This window comes from Pan paniscus, chromosome 4 (assembly GCF_029289425.2).
Source record: "Pan paniscus chromosome 4, NHGRI_mPanPan1-v2.0_pri, whole genome shotgun sequence".
Classification (NCBI taxonomy): Eukaryota; Metazoa; Chordata; class Mammalia; order Primates; family Hominidae; genus Pan; species Pan paniscus.
The window spans coordinates 18,033,307-18,048,857 of NC_073253.2; the positions used below are offsets into that span (position 1 = coordinate 18,033,307).

The 15,551-nt window shown below is 35.9% G+C and overlaps 1 long non-coding RNA gene across 2 annotated transcripts in view; it reads left to right on the forward strand.

Annotated features, from left to right (window-relative positions):
• Positions 1 to 459: 459 nt before the first annotated feature.
• LOC117980227 (uncharacterized) overlaps positions 460 to 15,551 on the forward strand; it is a 161,459-nt gene continuing 146,367 nt past the window's right edge. For both annotated transcript variants that reach the window (XR_004671427.2, XR_010112178.1), the window contains exon 1: positions 460 to 1,175. This is a non-coding gene — a long non-coding RNA (uncharacterized LOC117980227). The remainder of the gene's footprint in view (positions 1,176 to 15,551) is intronic.

Genomic DNA, 15,551 nt, shown 5'->3' on the forward strand with positions numbered 1-15,551 from the left:
AAAAACACTCATAAAATAACTTAGAATATAATCCTTTTTCAGGTATCGTGTACTAACTTTTATATCTGATTACAGTTTTGAGGCAAAAAGGAAATGTACTCAATAATAAAATATATATTTAAAATGGTTGATATTTGAGTTTAAATATTTTAATAATTACTCTAAGTATTGAGACTGGTAAATATTGAAGCTGAATGCCTTTAAGTATCTATACCAACACACGTGTCTATTTTATAAGTATAAATATGATTTCATACATTAAGCATATATGTATTTAAAAGCTATGATACTTTCAGAAATGTAGACAATTGCTTTTCTGTGTGTGTTGAAGGCTCAATTCCACTAGGACTCTTGGCTCCAAATACGACATGCTTTCTTCATTCATGACAATCTTACAGCATCAATCATGTCCTGCAGCCATTGTGTTGCTCAGTGCTCTCCCTGTAATTATTTTTCAGAGCACTTTGTAAAACAGTTTAATGCTACTATATAGAAACAGATATAAATTAATTCCATTTCCAAGGGATTTTAAGAAATGCAGCTTTATTTTAGGTTGCAGCTAATTTTGAATTGTTACTTTTAGTAGAAGCTTAAAACAGTTTCTTTACAATTAAAGATCAGAGTTTCAATGTTGCAATCTGGGAAAAAAATTGCAGTGTAACAGTGAAGCATTTTCCTTTTTTCTTTTTTTTCTTTTTCTTTTTGGTCATGGGGAGTGGGGAAATGCAATCAACAGTCCCTCTGCCATATGCTTCAACTTTCATGTCTGTTTTGCCATCATCTATTCCATTAACATTATGATTAATGAAAGCTCACTACAATTTCAAATATTTTGAAAACTAGCCAATGCTGGCTCTTTGGAGGCTACATTGAAAATAAATAACAATAAAAACAGTGTGACTTAGGCTTTTGAAGTCTTTAAAGAAACCATCACTATGATCTTTACTACTGCTGCGGAAAAGAGGACAACACTCCACATTTCTGGCATTGTAAATGACAACACCGCAACTGAAAGAAAGCTTGAATTTCTGGGAGTAGCATTAGGATACAGGACTCCTGCTGAGCTCACCAGTTCCTTGCTCTACACAGCTGCTTTCTCAGCTGGGGTTTTGAAATAAGCACTGTGAGAAAAGACAGAAATGACCATGATGCATCTTTCTCACTATGAGAAAAAGGTAATGTTTAATTAACGCTTCAGGCTTCTGGTTTCCAACTTATTCCTGTATTTGTTTGTGTGTTTTGCTTGGAATTTTTTTTTTTATGCTCTTGTTCCTTTTCATTTCATGGAATACAATGCCTAACTCAAAATGTCTTTGTGCTTGTACTTATGTGAGAAGGATGCTGTACTTCTGGCTTCACTGAAATTAATAAGAGCAGTCTGTACATTTATACTCACAAGATATTAACATGGCTCATGCTCACTTAGCTAAGCTTGTGTGTAACGTAGTAAAAATGCCACAAGTGAAAGAGCTTGTTTTAAAAATATTTCAACAAATGCAGCATCTGACTTGTTGAAAACTCATGTATTTACTTTATCTATTGCTGTCGTATAAAATTGTACCTTGAGGTTAACAATGAGCTCTACTTTAAGGCTGGATTAAGTAGTAAGCAAAAAATTAGTCAATTTCAATAAACAATGCTTTAAATCTTCCAGCCATGAATAATCATATTATCTCCATTTTAACTTGTTACAAATTGTACTTGGATTGCATAGATAAAAATTAATTAAAAACACATGAAGAATTCTATTCTTCATAGCTTTATTTGGTTCTGCTTCTTAGAGAAAAACCCAGTGGGGTTCTTAACAGGATCCTTTTCATCTCGTTGAGAATACAATTGACTCTTGAACAACAAATGGGTTAGGGGCTCTGACCTCTATGTAGTTGAGAGTCTGCATATAACTTTTTACTCCCCCAAAACTTAACTACTGATTGCCTATTGTTGAGTGGAAGCCCTACCAATAACATAAACAGTCAACACATATATTATATGCGTTATGTATATTATATACTATATTCTTACAATAAAGCAAGCTAGAGAAAAGAAAATGTTAAGAAAATCAGAAGGAAGAAAAATATATTTTTTATTAAGTGGAAGTGGATCATCTTAAAGGTCTTCATCCTCATTGTCTTCATGCTGAGTAGGCTGAGAAGGAGGAGGAAGAGGAGGGGCTGGTCTTGCTGTCTCAAGGGTGCAGAGGTGGAAAAAAAATCCATGTATAAGTGGACATTCACAATTTGAATTTGTATTCTTTAAGGTCAATGGTTATTTATTTTACTAACCCAGAATGATCTCCATAAAAAGTGCTCCGTAATGTATGCATGTATAAGTGTATACTTCACCCTGACTTGGGTATTATGAATTACCTCTGTGATTTTCATTAGTTTTCTGGTTGGAAAGTTGAATACTTTTGAACTTGAATAATGTTCTTAGGAGTAAAGTTCAGAGGTTGGATGTTTATTGGAAACATGTCAATTTAGTTTTATTTTAATGGTTTGGACTAAAATATTGATTGACAACACTTTAGTAATTGCTCAATATAAAAACTGGTCAGCAATCAATTTTACAAACATTTATTATGTGTCAGGCTTTGGGTTTGGCAAGGAAGACAAAAGATAAGTATGTGGCTCTCACTCTCAAGATCCTTATAGTTTCATTCTTTGGCTCAATAAGCTGTTTTCTGAGGAAGGATCTGATGTTTAACTATATTGCTGTACAACTATGTTGCAGTAGGGTGTTGCAGAAAGTATTGAATTACACCTCCAAGTAAAATAATATTTGCCTAGTAGGCAGTTGGTCTTAACTGGATTAAGTTTTGCCTACTCATGCTACAACTATTTATTGAATAACTATTTTGTATCAAGCACTGTTGTAAACACTACAGATATAGTAGAAATCAAGACAAACAGAATCTCTACCCTCATGGAGCTTACATCCTAGCAGGGACTGGGGAGGAGGAGGAGGTAGCATGCACTTTTGCACTTTCTTTTTTAGTAGGACAATGAGTCAAAAGTGCCCTAGAAATTGAAGCTTCTGACTTGATACTAAGCAATTAATATGGCCTACTTGCTTTCTATACTGTATGGCACTGACCCAAAGGAAAAGAAAGAGCTTCTACAATACTTGTAAGTACTTTTCTAACACTTGCAAGTGATTTTAAAGTCAGACAACAAAAAACTTATAATAATATAACCCTTCCAAATTATGTGTTAAGAATAGTATACAAAAATTATTAACACTATTCGTGTAGGGTAGTGATTTTAAGTTTTGGACATTCAGAAGTGGTTACAATTTCTTAGCAATAGTTTACCTGGAGCTTTCCCTTGACCTGACAATTGGCAAAACCCACAGGTTCTTTTTTGTTTGAGACGGAGTCTTGCTCTGTCACCCAGGCTGGAGTGCAGTGGCATCATCTCGGCTCACTGCAAGTTCCGTCTCCCAGGTTCATGCCGTTCTCTTGCCTCAGCCTCCCGAGTAGCTGGGACTACAGGCGCCCGCCACCACGCCTGGCTAATTTTTTTGTATTTTTAGTAGAGACCGGGTTTCACCATGTTAGCCAGGATGGTCTCGATCTCCTGACTTCGTGATCCACCCGCCTCAGCCTCCCAGAGTGCTGGGATTACAGGCTTGAGCCACTGCGCCCAACCAACCCACAGGTTCTTAATGCCTGCTGAAATTGCTACACACTCTCTGTGAGTCTGCTTTGGTTACTAGTGACAATGTCCACCACAAAAAGAACTTGAAAAACATTTATATGTGGCTTCATATCACCTCTCTTTTTCATTTTGAATAATTCATATTTCCTGTTTTAAGATTGCAGTGGAATACATGTTTTCTATTTTCTTTCTTTATCTTTTTTTGGTTTCTTTCTTCATTTGTTTCTATTTTTTCTCTCTATTTTCACATAAGCATCTAATGTTTTTGGCTCATACTGAAGTATTTTAAATCCATTTCTCCATTATCATTTCTGCCATAACAGTTGGAAGAAACCTAAGTTCTTATGTCCCCAGTCTCTTTTGCAGTGAGAGCAGCCATATGCTTTAGTTCTGGAAACTAAGACATGGCCTGAACTTGCTAAGAGCTCTAGGAAGGATTTTGCTTTTCCTCATGTCAGGGCATGTTATAAGGTATTACCTGATATAATCCCTGGCATGGCTCCTTCTTGCTTCTTTCTTGAAGGAAGACTGCAATGCTGAAAGCTACTGCAGTCATCTTGCAACCAGGAAGTAAACATGAGAAATCCCAAGAGAATTTCAGAAATTGTCAAACCACTGAACCAATGCTAGCTGCTTCCCTCATGACTACTTGTTATGCCAGAAAAATTATCCAATATTTATTAAGCCACCCACTCTATATAGTGTTTCCTGTTATTTTCAGTTGGAAGCGTTCCTATCAGATGATGCCACACACATAACATGCATAAACAATTGTTAGTAATTATTGAAAGTTGAGCATTAAGCTATAAATTAAAACACAACAATGAAGACAAAATGCAATTCTTATCTTGAAGAAGCTTATGGTGAACATTTTATAAGTTAAACCAATAAGAATCAAAAACCCTTCTGATATTAGTTGAAGGTCTGCAACTAATCTGGACTGGTATGTTTCTTACTGATTCTTGGCGTTTGTTTTCTCATATATAAAACAAGGGATTGCATTATTTCCCGGATCTATTGCAGGCATAAATTTCCAAGTTTATTAGAATAAAATGTATTTTAAATTCATGGATTTATAACACTTCTGTCGAACGGTATTTTAACATTTGTATTCCATGGATACTTCGGATGCAAAAGAAGCCTTCGCACATTTCCTGTTCACGCTTAGGATTCTGTGCATACTACATTGAAAAAGCTGGGCTATGAGTTTGAGCATTTTGATATGGCATTCTAAAACTTCATTTACTTAGCATTCTAAAAGTCTAGTTTATTTGTTTACCTACTGAACAGCATAAATAGAATACCAGGAAATATCTTTTAGGAAGAATTTTTCCCAAGAAAACCCTATATGACTTCAGTAATTTTTTTCCCTTTTATGAGCACAAAATTCAGACAAAAATAATTCCATTAATATGGAGGTATGGCTGATGCACTAGGTTTTCCAGCCCTTTTGTGATATGACTGCACAATTGTATGAAATTGCCAGAAAGAATTTTCACTGATAGCAGGAAAAGTATTTTAAAATTGCTCTTAGGAGGCATAAAGAACAACAAAGTGTTGCTATACTGTTTAAAAGATTATGAACAAATGTGAATTAATGGAAGAATTGATGATAAACAACATGAATTTCAGTCTACTATATGTTTCCATCTCATTTTGCAATAGCAAGCGGTTATGTGTGCTGACCAAGTGCCAGTTGCTCCAACCAAGCCTTGTTTTTTTTTTGTCATGATATGTTGATGCTTAATTCTAAATTGTAATTTGGTTGGTGTTGGAAACTGAGATGTATGAAGAAGCCATCACTGGAAATAGAAACGAGGCAAAATATAAAAGAAAGAATTGATAGCCAGTACAGAAATTTAACACAGAAAATGAAAAAAAAGCAAAGAAGAAAGAATGGTGTGTGTGTGTGCACGTATGTATGTGTATGTGCGTGTGCATAGGCGGACATGTGGAGTAATTAGGCAGGGAGAATAAAAGTGCATCAGTGTAGAGGTTGTGTCCTTTTTATGAGATGAGGAAATTATTTCTGGACAATTATCATTACTTCTAGTTTTCCAGAGTAATATGCAGTTCACAGGCTGGAGAGCCAATCTGGTACTTAAAAAGGAGAGATTCTTGCTTTCTTTGAAGCAGCATAGCATCTCAGGGTGTTGGTTGAGTACTACAGAAACATAGATGCATGTTCTCTACATGCTGGAAGCAGTCATCCTGTTGCTAAGGAAACAGCCTCACTCAGCAAGGGTCACCTTTGGAAACAACGGCAAGACTTCAAAGCAGATCAATAGAGAAATACCAAGACCTGAACTTCCTAGCAAATGCTCTCTTCTATTTTAAATATCCTTTTCAACAAATGTTTGCTTATGTGATTTCTGTTTAGTGGGCCGTAGCAAGGCAAAATTGAACGTGTAATAAGTCGAGCCCAGTATTTTTCAAGCTCTGGCTCTTGGAGATCTGTGGTTTTTGGTAGATGCTTTGAGTGTGGGATTGTGCAGGAACAGCAGGATGGAGATGGATTGATATCAGGTTTAAAAAGAGATGCTGCATTTATGACTTCATTCGAGGGAAAGGTTCCACTCATTAAAAAATGTAGATTCTTTCCTCATGCAAGCACACTTCATTACTCATTTGTCCACATTAGTGAGATTTTTTAATTTCTGAAAATGTCATATCTTAGGTTTATGCACATTTTTGTGTCACTAAAGAATATTTCATTCATGTATTCATTTATTCATTCATTTGTCAAATATCTTTGATTTTCTACTGTTTCAGGTACTCTGGGGATAAGAAGTGAATAGAACATATTTAAGTTCTGGGGGACTCAATCTGAAGAAGAAAGCAGATATGGAAATAAAACAGTGGAATCACTTGCAGAGGAAACACAAGGAAATGCTTATAATTTTTTCCTGGGGAGGGGAGGGAAGGCATTTGGGGAAAGAAAATGCCTGATATTATCCTTGAAACATGGATTAGAACTGAACAGGGAATCTAGTCCTAGAAGTCCCAAGACAGAGACAACAGCAAATACTAAGTGCAGAGAGGTGAGGAAGAGATTTCGTTTGGCTTCTGTTGATGAAGTTTAGGATATATTATGAAATGTGTTTGGACAGGAGGCCAGAAAATGAAACTGGGCCTGGATCATAAAAGTTCTTACTTAATATGAAAATAAGTATATACTTTACTGCTAGTTTTTCAGATTTTTTAAATTTAATGTTATAATAAATAGAGCCTAGCTTGGTATTATTCCTCCCTTACCCCTTTGACAATATAAAATTTGTTACAAATACCTAAATGCTTTCAGATGCCTGAATGAACTGGAATTTCAGCAGCTATTTATCATCTAAATCAAGAATTGTAAAATTTAGTGATAAGTTCTTGCTATTAACACTCACAAAAATATTTGATTTATTAAAAGATGAATAATTGATTTTTATAACTGGGGTTAGGACAATTTCTGTTTTCAAGATAACTAGTAAAATTAAGTTGTTGGCTTCAACCATTTCTTGAAATCATATACTTTTTTTGGTAGAAAATTTAAGTGACAAATGCAGATAGCTGTTCTCTCTCCTAAAGTGTTATGAGCCACACTGAAATGCACCTTGTTAACTCTTCCTTTATAAGGGACAAGAATGAAACTTGTGTACAAGAAAATGTGGTGGGTGCCATTGTTTGGGAGCTAGAGCTTGTTGGCCTCATCTAAGTTAGCCACCTGTTCTAGCCTGCATTTGCTGAATAAATTAGATGCTCTTGGGAGAGTGTATGCAGCTGACTAGGTTGCCTTGTTACCTAGGCAACCATTTCTCTTCTGCTCTATGACTCTGAAAGGTTTCATAACTCATTAGTGCTCCTCTGGGCATCAATGAGACAAAATTCCTTTCTTTTCTTTTTTAAGTTCCTGGTCAAGATGATGAGATTAGTGACAATTAATCAACACTCTTACCATATTTGTTTATTTATACAGGATATTTTCCAAATGTTTGAAAAACTTAGGTCCAGACCTTAAAGGCACAAACGTAACAGTTAAATGGAGGAATGTGCACAATAATGAATAAAAAATGAAAAACATTTTCAATCTCAGATATTTTCAAAGATTGAAAATATTTTCAAGTGGAGTTTAAGACAATATGTAAAAACATAGATTCTCTAAGACAGTGGATGAAAACGTATTTTTATAATTATTCCAGCTGTTATCTCCATCAGGCCTTTTTTACTCTGTCTGATATGGCACAAGAAAGAGCACAAGTTAGCAAAGCTGTTATCAGATCCATAAAGCCATTAATTCAGGGGCTAAGTGGTCATTTTCAGAATGCCGCAGGGCCCAAGGAGTCATGGAGGGATGGCCAACCCTATAATATGGGAACACCATCAGAAATCCATGCAGGCGTTTAATCCTGACGTTTACACCCCAGGATATTTGTTTTCTTATATTTTGTGATCCGTATTTCTTGTCTTTCCTCTCTTCCTTTATATGTTGTCCCTTTTGATTTCATATCTTCATGCATTAGAAGAAATCAGTTAGCCTCCCACACAGGTAAATTTCTTAAATAGTCACCTATACTAGGAATTCTACATATTATCCCACTTGCTTCATTTCTCATGTCAACTCGATGAGATGGATATCATTTATCTCATTTTACAGGTGAGTAGACTGAGGCCAAAGGTAGCAGAGTTGGTATTTAGATTGAGTTGTAGCTCATTCCAAAGGCATACTTTCTCACTATGCGGTGGTGTCTCTAAAGTTCTATAATAATGATGTATATCCTTTCTGAACGTTGGAGTATTAGGGAGAAAAAAAATATGATATTTTGATACATTAAAATTAAGCCTCTAAGAGGACTCTTGTTCTATTATTATTTTTTTTGTTTTGTTTTGTTTTTGACAAGTAGAATGCAACTCTAGGCTCTGCCAAATTCACTGTAGTGCTGGAGCTTTTGTACAGATTATGGGAATAGCTTTATCATACATGGCATTTTCTTTGACACTGCTTTTTATTATCCTTCTATAAGTACTAGAGAAACTGATTGAAACTGAACCTTAAACTCCCATTTTGTACCGATCTTACTTGTTGTTTGTAGTTGAAGAATAACATCCTGCTGATATCCACTGCAGGACCGCTAGGACCTCCGTTAGAGATTAAGCCCATGTTTTGATTGTAGACAAACCTTAGTGAAATTAGATTTACCCTAGTTTCTTATTTTCTAGTGATTCTGCATCCTGAGATTTCAAAGGTGGAAATCATATTTTCAAATACACATTTCATTGATAGATACAGGAAAATTTTAAGATACGGCCAAATCATGAATAGACAATTTTTAAAAAGTACAGTTAGCTGTGTCCAATAAAGCAGTGCAAATATTTTACATGGTGTGAAGGCAGGGGGATTATGTTTTTTTGTTAAGCACATTGTGATTGATCCCTGCTGTAGTTAAAGATTAACACTTCACTAGACATCATAAACATGCAAGAGGAGCACAGAGACATTATTCTTCTAGAATACGGGGATTTGACAAAAGAAGAAAACACATACTTGCATTTGCTACAAGCATGATTAATTTGCTTTTTTTCTCTCCTATTTCCAACATCAATGTAATGTCTGAAAGTTAGAAGAATATGGCAATTATTTTCAGTCTGAAAGATAATATTATGCAAAGGCATTCTATTTGCTTTTTGAGAAACACCTTTATTTTCATTATTTGCCTCTGCCATTCTCTTCCACATTTACCTAGATTAGATTAAAATACTACCTTTGTGCTCCAAATAGTGTTCTGGTGCCCTTGTTTATTCAATGTACTTTCAGCAACATTTATGGTCTCTCTTGTATGAGGTACTCTGCTCAGGGCTGGGCACCCAGAGATGAACATGCAGTCCCTCTGTACCATGAGCTCAGCTTTGTGAGGGAGACATATAAGGCAGTCAGTGGTCTCTGTAGGTTAAGTACTGTCATGGAGTATAATGCACCTGTGGGTTGAAGGATCTATTAGAAAGTATTTCCAAATGGAGAGATTCTTCCAGCATCTACTCACACTGAGTCTGAATCACCCTCAGTGCTTTGTACTACAGACCATTGTCCCTAACACTTGCCCCAAACACACCCTACCCCTCAAAGAATGGCAATCCTCCCAGATGTCTGTCTCCTCATCTCTATTGCGTATTTCTGCAACACCTATGATTAAGTTGCTTGATGACCATTAGAGGCCACAGCACCAATCAGGAGAGCAGCTTACAGGCATGAAGTCTGCGGGCACTTCCCACAAACATTGGAAAGCAACACATTCATAGGATCAGGATTCATTCTGCTGTTGTTTTAAATCTAAATTTTAAGTACCTCTCTATTTTCACACAGAAGAACTCATATTAAACATATTGATCTCTAACTTGATTTGTTCTCAAATAATTTGAAGACCTTTTGGTGTACTCAAGTCACAAAGGAATATTTGGTGGTGGACCGTGGACAATCCAGACCAAACCTCCAGAGGGAAGGCAACCAAGGTTGTGCTGGAGAGGCCAGAAGCAGCAAATCATTAAGTCATTTCCATGATGGACTATACTCACTCTGTCTTTTGCCTCTGGTTGTGCCTGTTCTACTTTGTAAATTCCTAAGAGAGAATTTTTATCTAGGTTGGGCCATATGTCTCTGCACTAGATCAGTCAAGCATGGCCAAAGAGACTGGTAGAAGTGACCACTGGAAGCATCATTATGAGCCCTCCAGCCACTCCAGCTTGTGCTCTGCAATTACACTGGTTTTACCCTCATTTCCTTGAAAGGAGCCAGTTTCTAAATAAAAGCAACTTACCAGCACTAACTTTCAATTTATTGTCTCAAGTTTGAATTACTGGGCAAGGCCTCTTTTCTAAACTTTTATTTCTTCTTACTTTATGTTATCAGGATCACTATTTTTTATATGCATATACATATATATACACACACACACATAATTTTTGTGTATGTGTGCATGTGTGTGTATACACATATATATACATACACACAAAAAATAGTGATCCTGATAACATAAAGGAGATTTTATATATATATAATATATATATATAAAATATATATAAATATATATTATATATATAAATATATATATTATATATATATAAATATATATATAATATATATATATATATAAATATATAGAGAGACAGGATCTCACTCTCACTATATTGCCCAGCCTGGTTTGGAGCTCATGAGCTCAACTAATCCTCCTTCCCATTTATATATCTATATATTATATATAATATGTACATATCTATTAATATATATAATATTTGTATATCTATTTTGTTATATATGTAATATATAAATAGAGACAGGATCTCACTGTCACTACATTGCCCAGCCTGGTTTCAAACTCTTGAGCTCAAGCAACCTCTTGCCTTAGTCTCTCAAAGCACTGGGATTACAGGCATGAGCCACCGAGCACAGCCCCAGGACCATCAGAACCACCATTAACTTCTATTTCTACCCTTTTTTTGTTTTCTTTATGAGTAATATTGTTTTGCCATAAACTTCCATATGGCTTAATTGATCTTGATTTTACTCAAAAATGATTCCTGTCCTCTACAGGATTACATGACCTACGGCTTCCCATATAGTGACTCTCCTACTATGGAGTTGTCTTCTCTGTGAGGAACTCTCAGTTAATTTTCCACTGGCTCTGGAGTGGGTCTTTACTAAGATGAATCTTAACAGTAGAGGCATGAACAAATGAATGGAGGCAAAAGGAAGGAAATACTTTTAGGGGACACAGGAGTGCAGTATATGTGTGGATGTAAGGATAGCTGAGTCTGGAAAGGTAAGAACAGGCCATGAAGAATTTGAAAGCAATGAGAACCCCATGAAGAATTTTAAACAGAGGAATGACATGATTAGATATGCATATCAGGAGGGAGGTTAGCTTGGTGTAAGACTTGGTGGCCATTGAAGGGCTAGTGAAATAACCTAAAGAAATAATAAAGTTGAAACCACGGTAGTGGCAGTAAAGGTGGAAAGTGGAGAAGAAATATGTGAAATGTTTAGGAGGCAGAATTTATAGTACCAGTGGAGTAATGAGGGAAAGAGTTGAGGCTGACTCTGAAGGCTTGGGGATGTTGATGCTATGACTTTGGAATGGCTGAGTCAAGCAAATTAACATACGCTTTACCTTACATACTTATCATTTTTTTGTGTGTGGTAAAATCTACTCTCTTGGCAAGTTTTACATGTACGATGCATTGCTATTAACTGTAGTCACCATGTTGTACAATAGATCTCCTGAAATACTCCTCTTATCCAATTGAAATTTTGTATCCTTTTCCTCAAATTTTCCTAATCTCCATCTTGCACCTGTAGCCCCTGGGGGCTAACCAACATTCTAATTTCTGCTTCTGTAAGTTTCATTTTTTAGATTCAACACATAAGTGAGATCATGTAGTATTTGGTTTTTTGTGCCTAACTTAGTTCATTTAGCATAATATCCCCCAGGTTCATCCATGTTCCTGCAAAAAGCAGGTTCTTCTTTTTTAAGGCTGAATAATAGTCCATTGTGTACATACACTACATTTTCTTTAAGCATTCATCCATTGATGGATACTTAGGTGGATTTCATATTGTGACTGTTGTGAATAATGCTGCAATGAACATGAGAGGGCAGATCTCTCTTCAAAAAACTGATTTTATTTTCTTTGAATATATACCCAGAAGTAGAATTGTTGGATCATATGGTAGTTTTATTTTTAATTTTTTGAGAAATTCCATGTTCTTTTCCACAACGGCTGTACTAATTTACATTCCCACCAACAATGTGCAAAAGTTCCCTTTCCTCCACATCCTTACCAATGCTTGTTATCTCATCTTTTTCACAATAACTATTCTAATAAGTGTGAGGTGATATCTCATTGTCATTTTAATTGGCATATATCTGATGATTTGAGAGACTGAATATTTTTCCATATATCTATAGACCATTTGTATGTCTTCTTTTGAAAAATGTCTTCAGGTTCTTTGCCCATTTTTAAATTGGGTTGTTTGTTTCATCGTTACTGAATTGTTTGAGTTTCTTATATACGTTGAATATTAACCCATTATCACATGAGTGTTTTGCGAATTTTCCCTCCCATTTCATAGGTTGTCTCTTCACTCTGTTTCCTTTGTTGTGCAGTAGCCTTTTAGTTTATTGCAATCCTAGTTTTCTGTTTTTACTTTCGTTGCCTGTGCTTTTGAAGTTCTGTGAAATTCTTAACCTTACAGTCTGATTGCTGATTCCTAACTGATGGGGCACTCAGGATTTCTAACCCCTTCCTTGTTTCTGACCACTGATAAGCACTGATAAATTAATACAGCCATTATAAAAACATCTGAAATTTCAGCCTGTTAAGAGTTAACAAAATAGGAATAGTCCTTTCATTTTTTAGTGATAAAATGTTACATTTTTATTAAAATTTTAAAGAAAATATAGAAATACAAAATGAAGAAAATAAATATAGAAATACATATTGAAAGATATAAAGTATCTCAAGATTATATGCCCTATACCCAGTGATAATTATTGCCAACCTTTTATTATACAGCTTTTATTTTTCCTCTCCTTTTTTTCCCCCCTTGGGCTTTTTTAATTTTAAAACATAGTCTTGCTCTGTCACTCAGGCTGGAGTGCAGTGGTGCAATCATAGCTTACTGCAGCCTTGATCTTCTGGATTCAAGTGATCCTCCCTCCTCAGCCTCCCAAGTAGCTGGGACCACAGTTGCTCTCCACCACACCTGGGCAATTTAAAAAATTTTTAGTAGAGACAAGATCTGAATAGGTTGCCAGGCTGGTCTCAAACTCCTGGCCTCAAGTGATCCTCCTGCCTCCACCTCCCAAAGTGTTGGATTACAGGCATGAGCCACCACACTCAGTCTATTACATATTCTTTAATATTTAAATTGATGCCCTCTGGAGATTTCTCTGTTTACTCTTCATATTATCTAGTATGAGCATTTTTATTTGGTTGTAAAAATATAATCTACATCTTTTAATGTACACAATAGGTTAAGATTTTCATCGTGCTCTTTGATGGTCACCTGTCTTTCTCTTCCATAATTTATGTAACTAATCTCCTTATGGTCATTGAGTTATTTCCAATTTTTAAAATTATATATAACATTAGGATGGGTACATTTCTACAAATATCTTTGCACATTTGCTGATTATTTCCATAGCATGCATTCTCAGATGTGGACTTTCTGGTCAAAAATAGGAATGTTAACATTTTAATGTATGTTGCCATATTTCTGCCATTAGTTTACAAGATTATTACTTTCTTTCTGCACTGTTGCCAAAAATTCTTTTAAAGAGTCTGCTAATTTGATAGGTGATCAGAGTCTTACAATTGCCTGGCTCTCCAGGTCCTTATCCATATCTTGGGATCTTGTGCTGCAGCTACCATGAATAACGAAGACTTCAGAAATCCATCATCTCCATCTTGAATTGATTTTTGTATAAGGTGTAAGGAAGGGATCCAGTTTCAGCTTTCTACATATGACTAGCCAGTTTTCCCAGCAGCATTTATTAAATAGGGAATCCTTTCCCCATTGCTTGTTTTTCTCAGGTTTGTCAAACGTTAGACCTAAAACCATAAAAACCCTAGAAGAAAACCTAGGCATTACCATTCAGGACATAGGCATGGGCAAGGACTTCATGTCTAAAACACCAAAAGCAATGGCAACAAAAGACAAAATTGACAAATGGGATCTAATTAAACTAAAGAGCTTCTGCACAGCAAAAGAAACTACCATCAGAGTGAACAGGCAACCTACAGAATGGGAGAAAATTTTTGCAACCTACTCATCTGACAAAGGGCTAATATCCAGAATCTACAATGAATTCAAACAAATTTACAAGAAAAAAACAAACAACCCCATCAAAAAGTGGGCGAAGGACATGAACAGACACTTCTCAAAAGAAGACATTTATGCAGCCAAAAAACACATGCAAAAATGCTCATCATCACTGGCCATCAGAGAAATGCAAATCAAAACCACAATGAGATACCATCTCACAGCAGTTAGAATGGCAATCATTAAAAAGTCAGGAAACAACAGGTGCTGGAGAGGATGTGGAGAAATAGGAACACTTTTACACTGTTGGTGGGACTGTAAACTAGTTCAACCATTGTGGAAGTCAGTGTGGCGATTCCTCAGGGATCTAGAACTGGAAATACCATTTGACCCAGCCATCCCATTACTGGGTATATACCCAAAGGACTATAAATCATGCTGCTGTAAAGACACATGCACACGTATGTTTATTGTGGCATTATTCACGATAGCAAAGACTTGGAACCAACCCAAATGTCCAACAATGATAGACTGGATTAAGAAAACGTGGCACATTTATACCATGGAATACTATGCAGCCATAAAAAATGATGAATTCATGTCCTTTGTAGGGATATGGGTGAAATTGGAAATCATCATTCTCAGTAAACTATCGCAAGAACAAAAAAACAGACACCGCATATTCTCACTCATAGGTGGGAATTGAACAATGAGATCACACGGACACAGGAAGGGGAATATCACACTCTGGGGACTGTTGTGGGGTGGGGGGAGCGGGGAGGGATAGCATTGGGAGATATACCTAATGCTAGATGACGAGTTAGTGGGTGCAGCGCACCAGCATGGCACATGTATACATATGTAACTAACCTGCACAATGTGCACATGTACCCTAAAACTTAAAGTATAATAATAAAAAAAAAAGAAATCCATCATCTCTCTAAAGGGGATTTTCTTAGTATTGAAAACAAATTTGGGTTTTACTTCTTAGATTAACTACTTAGTAGTCAGTCTTTTTTTTTTTTTTTTTTTTTTGAGATGGAGTCTCGCTCTGTTGCCCAGGGTGGAGTGCAGTGGCACGATCTTGGCTCACTGCA